Source organism: Rattus norvegicus, chromosome 4 (genome assembly GCF_021556685.1).
Source record: "Rattus norvegicus strain SHRSP/BbbUtx chromosome 4, alternate assembly SHRSP_T2T, whole genome shotgun sequence".
Classification (NCBI taxonomy): Eukaryota; Metazoa; Chordata; class Mammalia; order Rodentia; family Muridae; genus Rattus; species Rattus norvegicus.
The window spans coordinates 183,045,051-183,058,178 of NC_141537.1; the positions used below are offsets into that span (position 1 = coordinate 183,045,051).

The window sequence follows — 13,128 nt, forward strand, 5'->3', positions numbered from 1 at the left end:
GTTGTAGTAAATATTACAAAATAGATACACCAGCCCACGCTATTGCCAGCACCAGCAGGCCACATGACATCTGCAGGGTATTTTCATCTCAATCAGCAAAACATCTCCATCCAACTCGCTAAATTCCCAATTTCCATCGCACACTGCCGCTGGCTACGCTCTGGGCCCTGCGGTGATCTTACTGCCGTGGCTAGCCTCATCAGCGGCCATCCATCTAGGTCCAAAGGTGGGTCGCAGCCACGCCAGTCCCATGCAGTCCAGATCTCATGTGTCTCTTGCTGCGGACTCTGCTCACACTCCCAGCAACCTGGTAAAGTCAAAACCCAATAAGTTCCTAATTTATCAATCAAAGTTATTTCAGTGATCTCTCACCCCACAAAACATCCATACACTAAAACTCAGAACCAACTGATATTGATATGAACTGCCCACCTAGATAAGAAAAATTGTCCTACAAAAATCCATTCCTTATGAAATATTCATAGCTACCTGTGGCCACTTAAAGCCACACAGATCTGAGCTGTCCTCCGCCTCCGTCTTGGTTCTTTTTCTTCTCTCTTCTCTCTCTTCTCTCTCTTCTCTTCTCTTCTCTCTCTCTCTCTCTCTCTCTCTCTCTCTCTCTCTCTCTCTCTCTCTCTCTCTCTCTCTCTCTCTCTCTCTCCCTTCTCCAAAATCTCTGTGTCTGCCTTACTGTTTCACTGCCCAATCACAGGCCTGGCCTTATCTTGCGCCTTATCTCACCTGCATACAGACATCAATCCACAGCTCCGAAACCCTGCTGTGATGTGCAGAGCAATGGGGAGGAGTCATCTATCCCCACTGTGTCCTCTGTGCTTCGTGGTTCTATAGCTCGGTATCTGACCATACTCTGAGGGTGAACTTGGTCATCTCTGCTCCTTTATTCTTTGGGGAGATTCCCACTATACAGGTGTCGTCGTGTGTGTTACAATCCCATGGTCCTTTGAGATTTTCCTCTGCTTGCTCGTGCCTTTCAGGTTTGATTGACAGCTCCCATGGCTTGGGCTCAGAGAATCTCTCCTCGGCCGCGCTTGCCATCCTAACCAGCCTATCTGCCAACAAGTCTTAGATCTCTAACGTCAGCAATTCTTCCCTCGTCACTCCACTCTGGTCTTCGGCTCTTTTCACTGAGCCCTTAGCATCTCACTCATACTTTAAAGTCTCCTGTGGTCTTACACCTTCAGCGCTGTTGCCGTATCTGGGTATCTTACACTGGAGTGGAATAGGTTGATGTCATTATGCAGGTGAAGGCAGACAAGATAAAACGAGGCCTGTCATTGGACAAAAGAGGAAGGGAGGCGGGAACAGAGGTTTTAGAAGAGAAGGAGAAGCAGGAAAGAAGGTTCGGAGCAAGGAGGCAGCCAAGAGAACATGGCGGCAGATGTTGAGCTTCTTCCTTGCGCATAGATGCAGCTTGTTATGACTATTCTTAAGGGATGGATGTGTACAGGACTTTGTGTTGTCTAGATGGGCAAATTATATCTTATCAATATCTTATTGGATCAGAGGATATTGAGTGATGCCCTTCCTTTCTTTCTTTCTTCCTTCCTTTCTTTCTTTCTTTCTTTTTTTCTTTTTTTGCCAATAGAAAGTCTTTATTGACCAGTCAGTGACTACACTAGGTATTCAAGACCCAGGGAAGCCCCAAACCTTTCTCAGGGTGAGTTTTTGTTTGTTTGGTTGTTTTTTTTTATTAAATATATTTCTTTATTTACATTTCAAATGTCATTCCCTTTCCCAGTTTCCTGTCCATAACCCCCCTATCTCCTCCCCCTCCCCTTCTTCTATAAGGGTGTTTCCCTCCCCATCCTTCCCCCCTTACCGCTCCCTCTCCAAACATTCCCCTACACTTGGGAGGACCAAGGGTTTCTCCTTCCACTGGTACCCAACAAGGCCATCCTCTGCTACATATGCAGTTGGAGCCATGGGTCAGTCCTTGTTTAGTCTTTGGGTGGTGGTTTAGTCCCTGGGAGCTCGGGTTGGTTGGCATTGTTGTTCTTATGAGGTTGAAAGCCCCTTCAGCTCCTTCAATCCTTTCTCCAACTCCTCCAATGGGGACCCTGTTCTCGGTTCAATGGTTTACTGCTAACATACAGCTCTGTATTTGTCATGCTCTGGCTGAGCCTCTCAGGAGACAGCTATATCCGGTTCCTGTCAGCATGCACTTCTTAGCATCTTATCTAGTTTTGGTGGCTGTGTGTGTGTGTGTGTGTGTGTGTGTGTGTGTGTGTGTATCTCACATGTGGGACAGGTTCTGAATGGCCGTTCCTTCAGTCTCTGCTCTAAACTTTGCCTCCATATCCCCTCCTATGGATATTTTTGTTCCCCGTTTTGAGCTTCCTGTGGTCTGTGGATTGCATCTTGAGTAGTTCCAGCTTTTGGGCTAATATCCACATATCAGTGAATACATACATACCAAGTGTGTTTTTCTGTGATTGGGTTACCTCACTCAGGATGATATTTTCTAGTTCAATCCATTTGCCTATGAATTTCATGAGGTCATTGTTTTTGATAGCTGAGTAATATTCCATTGTGTAGATGTACCACATTTTCTGAATCCATTCCTCAGTTGAAGGGCATCTGGGTTCTTTCCAGCTTCTGGCTATTATAAATAAGGCTGCAATGAACATAGTGGAGCACGTGTCTTTGTTGTATGTTGGAGCATCTTTTGGGTATATGCCCAAGAGAGATATAGCTGGGTCTTCAGGTAATGGAATGTCCAGTTTTCATGTGGTGACTTAATTGAGTTAAGAGCGTGTATGGTGGCCAGATGCACTGGGACTGCTGTGGAATTGGGATGTGTATGCCTGGCAAGGCAGAAACCAGCCAAAAGAGCTGTGAGTGAGGGTGGGGCGGCCTGACAAGGTTCTGTGTTGGAATGGCTCGAGGACAGTGAGTCAGAAAGTAGATGGGAACCACTGGGATAAATTAGTTCTAGTTCAAATGGCCTGCCAGAGCCAGAACTATCGAGAGCGCGTGACTGCCAGGGTACAGCGTGCAAACCATCTTCCGCTTTTTGATTTTACTGCAAGAGTGTGGTGCTTGTTCATTCTTATCTTACAAGGTTTTCCTGTCCTGTTTTGGGTTTTGTTCATGTTTTATCATGCTGTGTGGTCTTGTTTTGCAATGTGGCCAAAAACACCTTGTAAAAGTATCTGCTTTGGCAATGGGGTCACAAGAGGATCAGAAGTATCTACAATCCCTTGTCTTGATCTTTGTCCTTAGCTGAGCCTGTGCTGTGACCCTCACCAATGCTTTCTGGATCTCAGCCTCTCTTAGGTACAAAAGTGACTAACGAGGACTGGAGACGAGATGCTTCTTTTCCTGTCCCATGTGCAAAACCAAAAGAGCTGGGGTTGGGGATTCCCTTTCCAGATCAGGTAGGTTCTGATAAAAATCTCATCAGTCTAAGTTGTAGCAAAAATAGTTTCTCCTGAAAGTAGATCTTGCTAAGAGCAAAGTGGTTTCCTTTTACTCCCCTGCTAGAAGCACATATTCACAGGGAAAGTCTGGTGGTGCCAGAGAAGTGTTGAATTCCCCCTGACAGGGACCCTAGAGTCCAGCAATTGATCACCTATAGCTCAGGTTTTTCTACCTTAACACTTAACAACAGAGCTTTTTGTTCTGTGAGTTGTGAGTTTCCACGTTTGTTCGTCTGTCCAGTTTTGGAGGCAGTAGGTAGTAACTCCTCCTCTGACAGACCTAAACTAAGAAGTATTGTTGGCTTTCCCATTTGTCCAGCCACCTCCTTATTGCTCAGATGGAGTTGTAAAAGTTTATGAATGTGGTTTCTCATCGAGAGATCATGAGGGGGTACGAAAGCGTGGCCCATGCTTTTATCTTCCTGCCTACCTGTCTTCTCCTGGTGTCTCCCTTTCTCACTCCCTTTGTGTGGATTAGTTCTTGAACTTGGATCATAAGCCAGTGACCCAGTGACCCAGTGACCCAGTGACCCAGTGACCCAGTGACCCAGTGACCCAGTCTGCATCCCTTTATGCGTCTCTCTATGCTTCCATAGACTTATACATTTATTTACACACTGCACTCAAAGTAATTTAGCAGAAGTTTAACAGAAAGGAGTTAATATTGGGGGGTTGGAAGGGATTAGGGTGGAACATGGGTTGGAAGGGTGGTAGATATAAGAACCCAATAAAACAGCAGAAAAAAGAATATGCCAACAGCACGGAGAAAGCTAACTGGGAATGAGTCTTTGAAACTACAAAGACCTCCCCTGTCACATACCTCCTCCAACAAGACCTGCCCTCCTAATCCTTCCCACACAGTTTCACCCACTGGGGACCAAGTACTCGAGTGACTGAGCATATGGGGGCTCTCAGTCAAACCAACACAATCCATATAACCATCAGCTCAGAGGTCACACCACCAGGAAACTCAGACACAGCCTTCACCTGTTAAATGTACTTACCTGTCATTACACTGTAATGTTCAGAGTTATAAATGTCTCTAGGAAAAAGAAAATAAGAATAAAGATTGTGGAAAACCATAACTAGAGCTCGGGAGAAATCTCAGTAGCTGAGAGTTCCTATGCAAGCAAGTGAACCTTAAGCAGAGTCTGGGTCCCCATAGTGCACATACATGCTGTGTTGACATGAAGGTCTACCTGTAATCCCATCATGGGGAGGGCAAAGACAAAGGATCTCTGAGGAAAGCCTGAAGGGAGATTAGGCTCTGGGTTTGATTGAGAGACCCTGTTTCAATGAGGAAGATGAAAAAGTAACTAAGGAAGATTCCCAGTGTCAACCTCAGACCTCTGCACTCTGCACGCACACACATGTGTATGCACCCACACGTGTGTGAGTCGACTGCATAATTGCATACACAGAAAGAAAGAAAGAGAAAAAATCCTTCCCACCTCTTGATACTTGACAAAGAGACTAGATACTGAAATGTACCTTTCCTCAGACAGAAGAGATGAGACTCATAGATGAAAGAGAAAGCCGTGTGCTTCTGTGTCCCAGGGGCAAGTGACTACGGTAGGGCCCAGGTCCACCCCGGTATCATCTAACACAGTGTGGGGGTACAGCTGTGAACATCGACGACATCAATGCTATGTATGTATGTTACACACTGAACATCATGTTTCTAAATCAGTAGATTGGAGTTCCTCGTCCCAAGTGAGCAGGGCTCCCTGAGTGTCAACCTGAAGACCTGGGTCCTAGGATAACCTAAAAGAACTAGTTATAAATTCTATCTACCATCAACTGGGGAAGGGCTCCCAAGAGACCTCTGAATCACTGGTGGGCTGGAGCTGAGAGCAAGGACTCCAGTTACAGGCAGGTTCCTTTTTGCCTGGAGAGCTTATCTGCGAACCTTCGAGAGCATGTGTGCATTCCCTCAAACACCAATGTGATGGCAAATGGCTATTCAGCAATGGAGAACTAATACAGTCACCCTGGACAAGAAGTAAAGTACAGTCTTTCCACTGTGAAATGACATTGCATACATAAATCACCAGCTTTCTGGTTGTTAAACACTATAATTTTATGGTTCTATGTAGATAAAAATCAAAGCTGTTCTGTGATAACACCAGCGGAAACTGTGTTTACTGAAACAGAATGCACTAGAGAGTAGGATTCCTGTGGAGCACTGGTTTTCATTCAGATCTTAGGGTGTTGGCAGAGTGATTTTCTGTACGACTTTATGTCTAGAACATGTATTTTCTATCATAAATAAGAAGTCGAGGGAAGAATTACAAAGAAATGTTTACAGGGTTGAACAAAACAGCAAGCCATTGAGCAAAGATGACAGAGAAACCTTGATGGTAGAGATTAGTCCCTACAAAAAACTGTTCTCGGGGTTGGCCAGCAGCAGCATGGGGGTTCGAGATTTGATCTTGCACCATCGTCTTACCAAGCCTCTGTGAAGATGAGTTTGCATTGGAACAAATTGCAGTCATGTGGGGACCCAGAGACATGGCGTCCACTGCACAGGCCAGCATCTTGTTTCTGCCATAAGCTATTGGAGAAGATGGTTTGCATTTCTCTGTTCAGCCCTTCAAACGTAGATTAGGAATCTTAAGCCAATTCTCACAGCAGCTAAGAATTCTCACACAGTGACTGACTGCACTGAGTCTTCTCAAGAAAAGGCCTGCCAATAATCAGGTGTCAATGGAGGAGGGTTTGCAAGGGGAACCTCTTCCTGCTGTGTTATAGTCTAGTAATGGATTCAGAGAGGAAGGTGAAAAGGGGGGAGAGGGGATCATTGCTCCCAGCTAGGAACCTACTTGTTACCCAACAGGCTCCAAGTGTTCACTCTGATGACAGTCTGGGCTAAACTAAAGGGTAACAAAGCAAACCTACAATTGTGAATCTGGGAAAAGGGGCGTTTAGGGATCAGAAGGAGGAGGGTGGAAGCAGTGGGAGGGAAATAGGAGGGAGTGGGGACAGAATTCTAAAAAATTGTCAAAAACAAAACAAAACAAATCAGTAAAAAAATAGGTAAAAATTAGTGAACCGTTCAGCTCCCTTTAAAAAAAAATCTAGTTCTGCCCATTTGCCTGCAAAACTCATGATGTCCTCGTTCTTCATAGTGGAACAGTACTCCACTGTGTAAATGAACCACATTTTCTGTATCCACTCTTCTGTTGTGGGACATCTGGGTTGTTTCCAGCTTCTGGCTATCACAGGTAACTCAGACCCAAAAGGATATACATAGTATGCACTCACTAATAAGTGGATGCTAGGGGGAAAAAAGTACAGAATACCTAGGATACAATTCACAGAACTAGAAGAAGGTTAACAAGTAGAAAGGCCCAAGTGAGGATGCCTCAATTCCACTGGGAAGGAAGAAGAAAACCATCACAGGAGGCAGAGGGAGGGAGGGAACTGGGTGGGAGGGGGGAAGGAAAAAGGGGATGTGATCAGGTACAGGGTGTGTGTGGGGGTGGGGGAGACAGGAGAGAAGCCCTGAGGGCTAGCAGAATGAATGGAAATATGCAACCTTAAGGGATGAAGGTGGGGCGCCCAGTAGAAAGTGCCAGAGACCTGAGAGGTGAGAGACTCTCAGGACTCAAAGGGAGGGACCTTAGATGAAATACCCAACACTGGGTAGAGGGAACTTGTAGAGTTCACCTCCAGTAGAAAGATAGGGCACCAAGTGGTGGGATGGGGTTGCAGTTCCACAGTAAAAAATCCTGACCCAGAATTGTTCCTGACCCAAAAGAACTGCAGGGACAAAAATGGAGAAGGGACTGAAGGAAAGGTGGTTCATAGACCCGCCCAATTTGAGATCCACCTCACAGGGAGGCTCCAATGCCAGATACCATTACTGATGCTACGGAGTGCTTACAGATAGGAGCCTAGCATGGTAGTCCTCTGAGAGGCCCAGCAAGCAGTTGAGACACCCAAGCATTGGACTGAAGTTGGGGACCCCTGTGGTTGAAATAGGGAAAGGCTGGAAGAAGCTGAGGAGGAGGGCAACGACCTAGGAAGACCAGCAATTTCAACTAACCTGAACCCCGAGATCTCTCAGACACTCAGCCACCAACCAGGCAGCATACACTAACTGGTCCCCGACACATATACAACAGAGGACTGTCTGCTCTGGCCTCAGTGGAAGAAGATGTGTCTAACCCTCGAGAGACTTTATGCCTCAGTAGGTGGGGAAGCCAGAGAGTGGTGGGGACATCTTCCTAGAGACAGGGGGGAGGGAGAACTGGAAGTGAGGTAACAACTGGACTGCAAAAAAATAAAAGTAGTTTTAAAAGTTAATCATGTAATTGTACCACAGCAAAGTTACAGGTATTAATTTCCTGGGACTGATAAAAGTGCGAATGGCTTAAGCAACAGAATTTACTCTCTCACATTTCTGGATCTTCCAGAGCCACACTACCTTTAGAAGCTGTTAGGATGGTTTTTTGTTCGTTTGGTTTTAGTTCTTTCAGTTTCTGGCCGCCATGTGCTTTTCTTGGACTCTTTGGGATCCATGTCTAACCTCCCCTAGCCTTTCTGCTATGTGCTGATTGGCCATTTGTCTTGGAGTCTCCCTATGTAGCTCAGGATGGTTCCACTGCAGAATCTCTCGCCACCTGGGCAGAGCCCCCATCTCAAGTCAGTCAAACGCCCAAGCTCCTTGCATCGCGAGACCATATGCTTTTTCTTATGCCTCCATTCTGCCCACCAGCTGGAATGTGTTTACATCCTTCTCAGGTAACATATTGAAGCCTTACCCACCCCCAGCACTCCAAAACATGGCCTTCTTTACAACAAGCTTGTTGCAGATGACGTCACTTAAATTAAATGAAGACACTGGGGTGAGATGTAATTCATCATGACCTATAAGGGAAGTGGGGATGCAGACCGGGGCACACAGAAAGTGACACATGAAGACATATAGACTGGCTATGGCGGCCAGGTTTGGTGTCAACTAGATTACTTCTGGAATAATCCAAAATTCATGTAGCTGGGCACACTTGTGAGGGATTGGTCTTGGTTGGATCATTTGAGCTGGGAAGACCCACCCCAAACCTTCTACTGTCGACTCACATAAAAGGCATAAAAGAAGAAAGCATTTTTGCCTTTTCCTGCTTGCCCTCTTGCTGGCAAGCTCATCTATCTTGAGGCTAGGGCATTCCTTCACTGGTATTCCTTCACCTACTTCTTCAGGATTACAACATAGACTTAAAAACAGCAGCGCCCCAGGAATCCTTGGGATTCTAGAACCAGATTGACACTGCTGAGACATCCAGCTTCATGGGCTGAACCAGACTTTTGGCCCTTCCATCAGGAGATAGCCATTATTAGCCTAGCCAGACCATATCCTGTAAGCTACTCTAATACACTGTGTCTGTGTCTCTATTTGAATGCCTCCTTTCCCTCTCTCTCTCTCTCTCTCTCTCTCTCTCTCTCTCTCTCTCTCTCTCTCTCTCTTTCTCCCTCTCCCTCTCTGCTCTGTTCCAGAGAATCCTAACACATGGCTTTATATTTCTGCACCCCAATACTACCAGAGATTGCCAGGAGACTACCAGAAGTACTCAAGAAATCTCTCCTTCACACCCAATAAGGAGTCAACCCTGCAGACATCTGACCTTAGCCTTGGAGCCTACAAAGTGACAAAAGGATGCTTTCTCTGTCGTAAGCCTCCCAGCTTCCATACATTGCAGAAGTGGTTCTTGCAGACTAACCCACCGTATACATGAATGACGTTCACATGATGATATTTAAATTAATAATGTTGTATTCACCTATGGGGTACTCCTCAGAAAGTGAGCCTCTTAACTTCCTACTTTACAAACAACCGTAACTAGCAATTAACTCTCCATATATTTCTCATTTCGTGCATTCTTTTGGATGTGTCCTAATAAATAGGAATCTTTTATCAAAGGGTTTCAAAAAAAATAAAAGAGGAAATGTGTTGCTAAATTTCTTTCCAAAAGAAATTGTGACCCTTGTGTTTTAGCTATGTGACTGGGGATTTTTGCATTTTGTATGTATTTTACAACACTCAGGGTTGAGTCTGGGGCCTCATTGTGGTCGGCAAGGGCCTCATCTTCCAAAACATTCTCAGTTCTTTTCTTAATTTTTAAGATGGGATCTTCACATTTTTAACCAGGCTGCCCTTGAACTCTCCGGGTAGCCCAGGGAGTCCTTGAACTTGCCACCCTCCTGGCCCAGCATACGGAAGAGCTGCGTTGCAAGTGACAGATTTCCACACTTTGTGATCCACATCGTTTTCCTGGATCATTTCAAGTACACTCACAGAATTTGGGTCTGAAGACACATTCCAATATGTTCTTAAGTGAGGGATGTGTACGTGCATGCATGAGTGCCTCTGTGTGTGTGTGTGTGTGTGTGTGTGTGTGTGTGTGTGTGTGTGTGTGCGCGCGCGCGCGCGCGCGCGCGCGCGCGTGCTTAACTGCATGTTTGTCTGGTCCAGTTCATTTCTCTTGCTTTTACACAGCTACCTATGCAAAACTGCCACTATCTCTGGGCTACACTTCCCTTAACATTCGTAATTAAATGGTGTCCAGAAGCACTGAATTCAAGAGAAGTGTGAACTTTTTTAATGGATGGAGTTGCTTGTTTCATTAATTTCAACTTTTCATGATTCAAAGTTGGCGTCTTTAAGTGCATGCCACCTGTCATAATGAGGATTAGAGTAATGTGGGGACTATATTCCTTCCTATTTTCCTTAACTGACTGTAAATTCCGAAGACTACTTTGCACATTGTGCAGAGAACTGGGGTGGGCATTGGTCATTTTTCCTCTCTTTCTGGTTGAGGAGGAAATTCTGCTCTCTTGCCTGTCCATCACTCTGACTTCCTGAACAGCTTCGGGGTGTCTGTCTAAAATTTATCAATAACTGGATATAAATAAAATAAAATTGTTAAAGCTACTGAGAGAAGAAAGAAAGCATTTTCTGGGGGAAGTCCCAGAGACTGCCTGTGCCTGTTTCTCCCACAGCCTACCATCCATGGTTCCTGCCCACCAAATAGCAAGAATCAGGTTTCTGCTCTCCGAACCCCAAACCTCCCTCTTGCCTGTCTCCCCCACCCCACCCCACTCCACCCGCCACACACACGCGCGCACACACACACACACACCTGCCACCGCTTGGCTGTTTAAAAGCTCTTGAACTGGCCGATCCCTGCAGGGCTCCTCGGCAGCCTCCATTCACCTGGTGTGTGGTGCGGAAGAGCTGGATAAATAGGATCTGGAGTGCATTTTGCCAGTGAGATAGGAAGTGATCGCTCGTGCAATGAATCAAATCAGACTCCCCTCCACCTCCTACACCCCTCCTTTCTTTGCTTTTCCAGACAGGGCGCCATCCCAGCTAACTTTCCCCTCACCCAACAATGCACACACCAAGGGGAAACCCATCCGAAGCCCAGGGGATGCCATCCTTGGGGCCTGTGCGCCCGGAACCCCCCTCCCCCGCACTTCTCCCTCCCCCGGCAGAGGCCTCCGCTGGGCGCCCAGCAGCGACCAGGAAGGTCGGCGGGAGGGTGTGCTCCTCCCGCCCCACACCCAGTCTCTGAGCCGGATATATAGAGTCACGTTTGGGAGCCGGGAGAGCAGAGGCGCGGTTCTGAACACGCTAGCTCAAGAGCCTCCATCATCTCCGGGAGGGCCGTGATCACCAACCCGCAAGTCACCCGCACTGAAGCACCAGGTACCACAACGAAGAGCGGTCGGGGAGGGCAGGAGGTTGGGCTGGGGGACCTGCGGACTGTGGTTGCAAGACTGGCGGACGCCCAAAAGAGAAGCGGTGGCCACTCACAGTCCTCCAGGGTACTGTAGGCTCTAGGTATCTCGGAGTCTGCCAGGTGAGATGCACAGCCGTTGGAAAACCACCGGGAAGGGCTGAGCAAGGTGAACATGAGGACCTCTCAGTAGTGACTGGGGACTAAGGGACAGCGGCGTCTGACTGGTCCCACCCAACCTTCCTGGTCCAGTGACTACTCCTAGAGACAGCATATATTTCCAGGCCACACGCGCCATGGTCCCTTTTCATGTCCTCCCTTACCCCTGGCCCACCCCAGGCTGTGAGCATTCAGACCCTCACACGGTTCTGATTCTTCAGGGTCACAGTCCCCAGGCTGAAATGGGCTTCGGTGACCAAATAGGTCTGTCCCTGGTCAGAAGTTTCTGACTTCACCCAGTGACTTGGGCACCATGGAGAGAACAAGGTGGCAGGTGGCAGGACCTCCAGCTGGGACAAGTGGGTTAAGGAAGGCCGCTCACACACCCCCAGCCGGTGACATTACCCCCAAGCAATTGCAGTCAATACAGTATATGCCCAACCTAAGAATGCCTTCCCCGTGCCAGGCTCCTGACCCCAGTCTCCTTCCTGTCTCCTTTTGGGGTAAGATTGTGAACAATTTTTTTTTGTCTTCCATACATTACTTACCCCCACGGTTTAGCTATTGTGATTATTATCTCTTCATCTGCAAGACTCTGGCTACCCTTTGAATCGCGCCAAGTGCTCCACTGTTTGTGAGCAAGGAACCAAGTGAGCAGGAAATTCAATAGGGTTGTGCGTTTCTGCTTGTTTGAGGCCATACCCAGAGTTTGACATTGCACATGGAAACGGTAAGACTCGGCCAGTAGCTCCACAGTTTGTCTCTCTGCATCTCCATTTATGCGATCTGGAGATTTGACTCGGGGCCATAGTTACTCTAAGTGGTAAAATAGGGCAAAGAAATTAAATAAAATTTAAGGCAGCTTACAAACGGCAAAGGTACTCATTTCAGCAAACTTCACGTCTTGGGCTTTGGAGGTGCCTAGAAAGAACCAAGACGGTTCTCCTGGCCAAATTTCAAGGACAGTGATTTCATTCATAGTGTTTCTGAAGACCTGTGTCTTTGCCTTACTCTTAATTTCCCTTATTCTAAGGGCATCTTTCACTCCTATCTTAAGGGACACACACACACACACACACACACACACACACACACACACACACACACACTCCAAATGGTAATATTAAGTTGCAATTGTCAGAAAGAAGTAGTCCATGGTGTGCTGGTCAGCATCAACACCCTGGGGGTGGGCAGTATGGAGGGGGGCAATAAGTGTCAGTAAACTCCCCCAAGGAATCAAAACGTGACTCAGTTTCTGAAGAGGGACTGCTTTAGAGGGGCTGAGGAGCCAATAGCTTGTCTGCGTGTATCACTTTGGTTTATCAAGACTATAGACATCTTGGGGACCGCAGAGATGGTTCCAGGGTTAGGAGCATTTGATGCTTGTCTTAGGGTTACTGTTGCTATGAAGAGACACATGACCACAGCATCTCCTATAAAGGAAAACATTTAATTGGGGCTGGCTTAATAGGTTCAGAGGTTTCATCCATTATGGTCATGGCAGGAAAATGGCAGTGTGCAGGTAGACACAGTGCTGGAGAAGGAACCAGGAGTTTGAAAGCTGGCAGTAGGAAGAGAGTGAGACCGAGACTGGCTTGAGCATTTGAAACCCAAAGCTCACCCTAAGGAATATACTTCCTCCAAGGCCGTACCTCCCAATCCCACTCCCTAAGCATTCAAATATGAGTCTCTGAGAGCCATTCTTACTCAAACCACCGCACTGCTGTGGCACAGGACCTGTGTTTTCAGTTCCTAGCACTTATGTGGTGACACCCACAAAACTCCAGTTC

At 46.9% G+C, this 13,128-nt stretch overlaps 1 protein-coding gene across 1 annotated transcript in view; it reads left to right on the forward strand.

Annotated features, from left to right (window-relative positions):
• The first annotated feature begins 10,953 nt into the window (after positions 1-10,953).
• Far2 (fatty acyl CoA reductase 2) overlaps positions 10,954-13,128 on the forward strand; it is a 114,052-nt gene continuing 111,877 nt past the window's right edge. Inside the window, 1 exon segment of the mRNA NM_001427803.2 lies at positions 10,954-11,148. The gene's annotated coding sequence lies outside the window, so the exon portion shown is untranslated.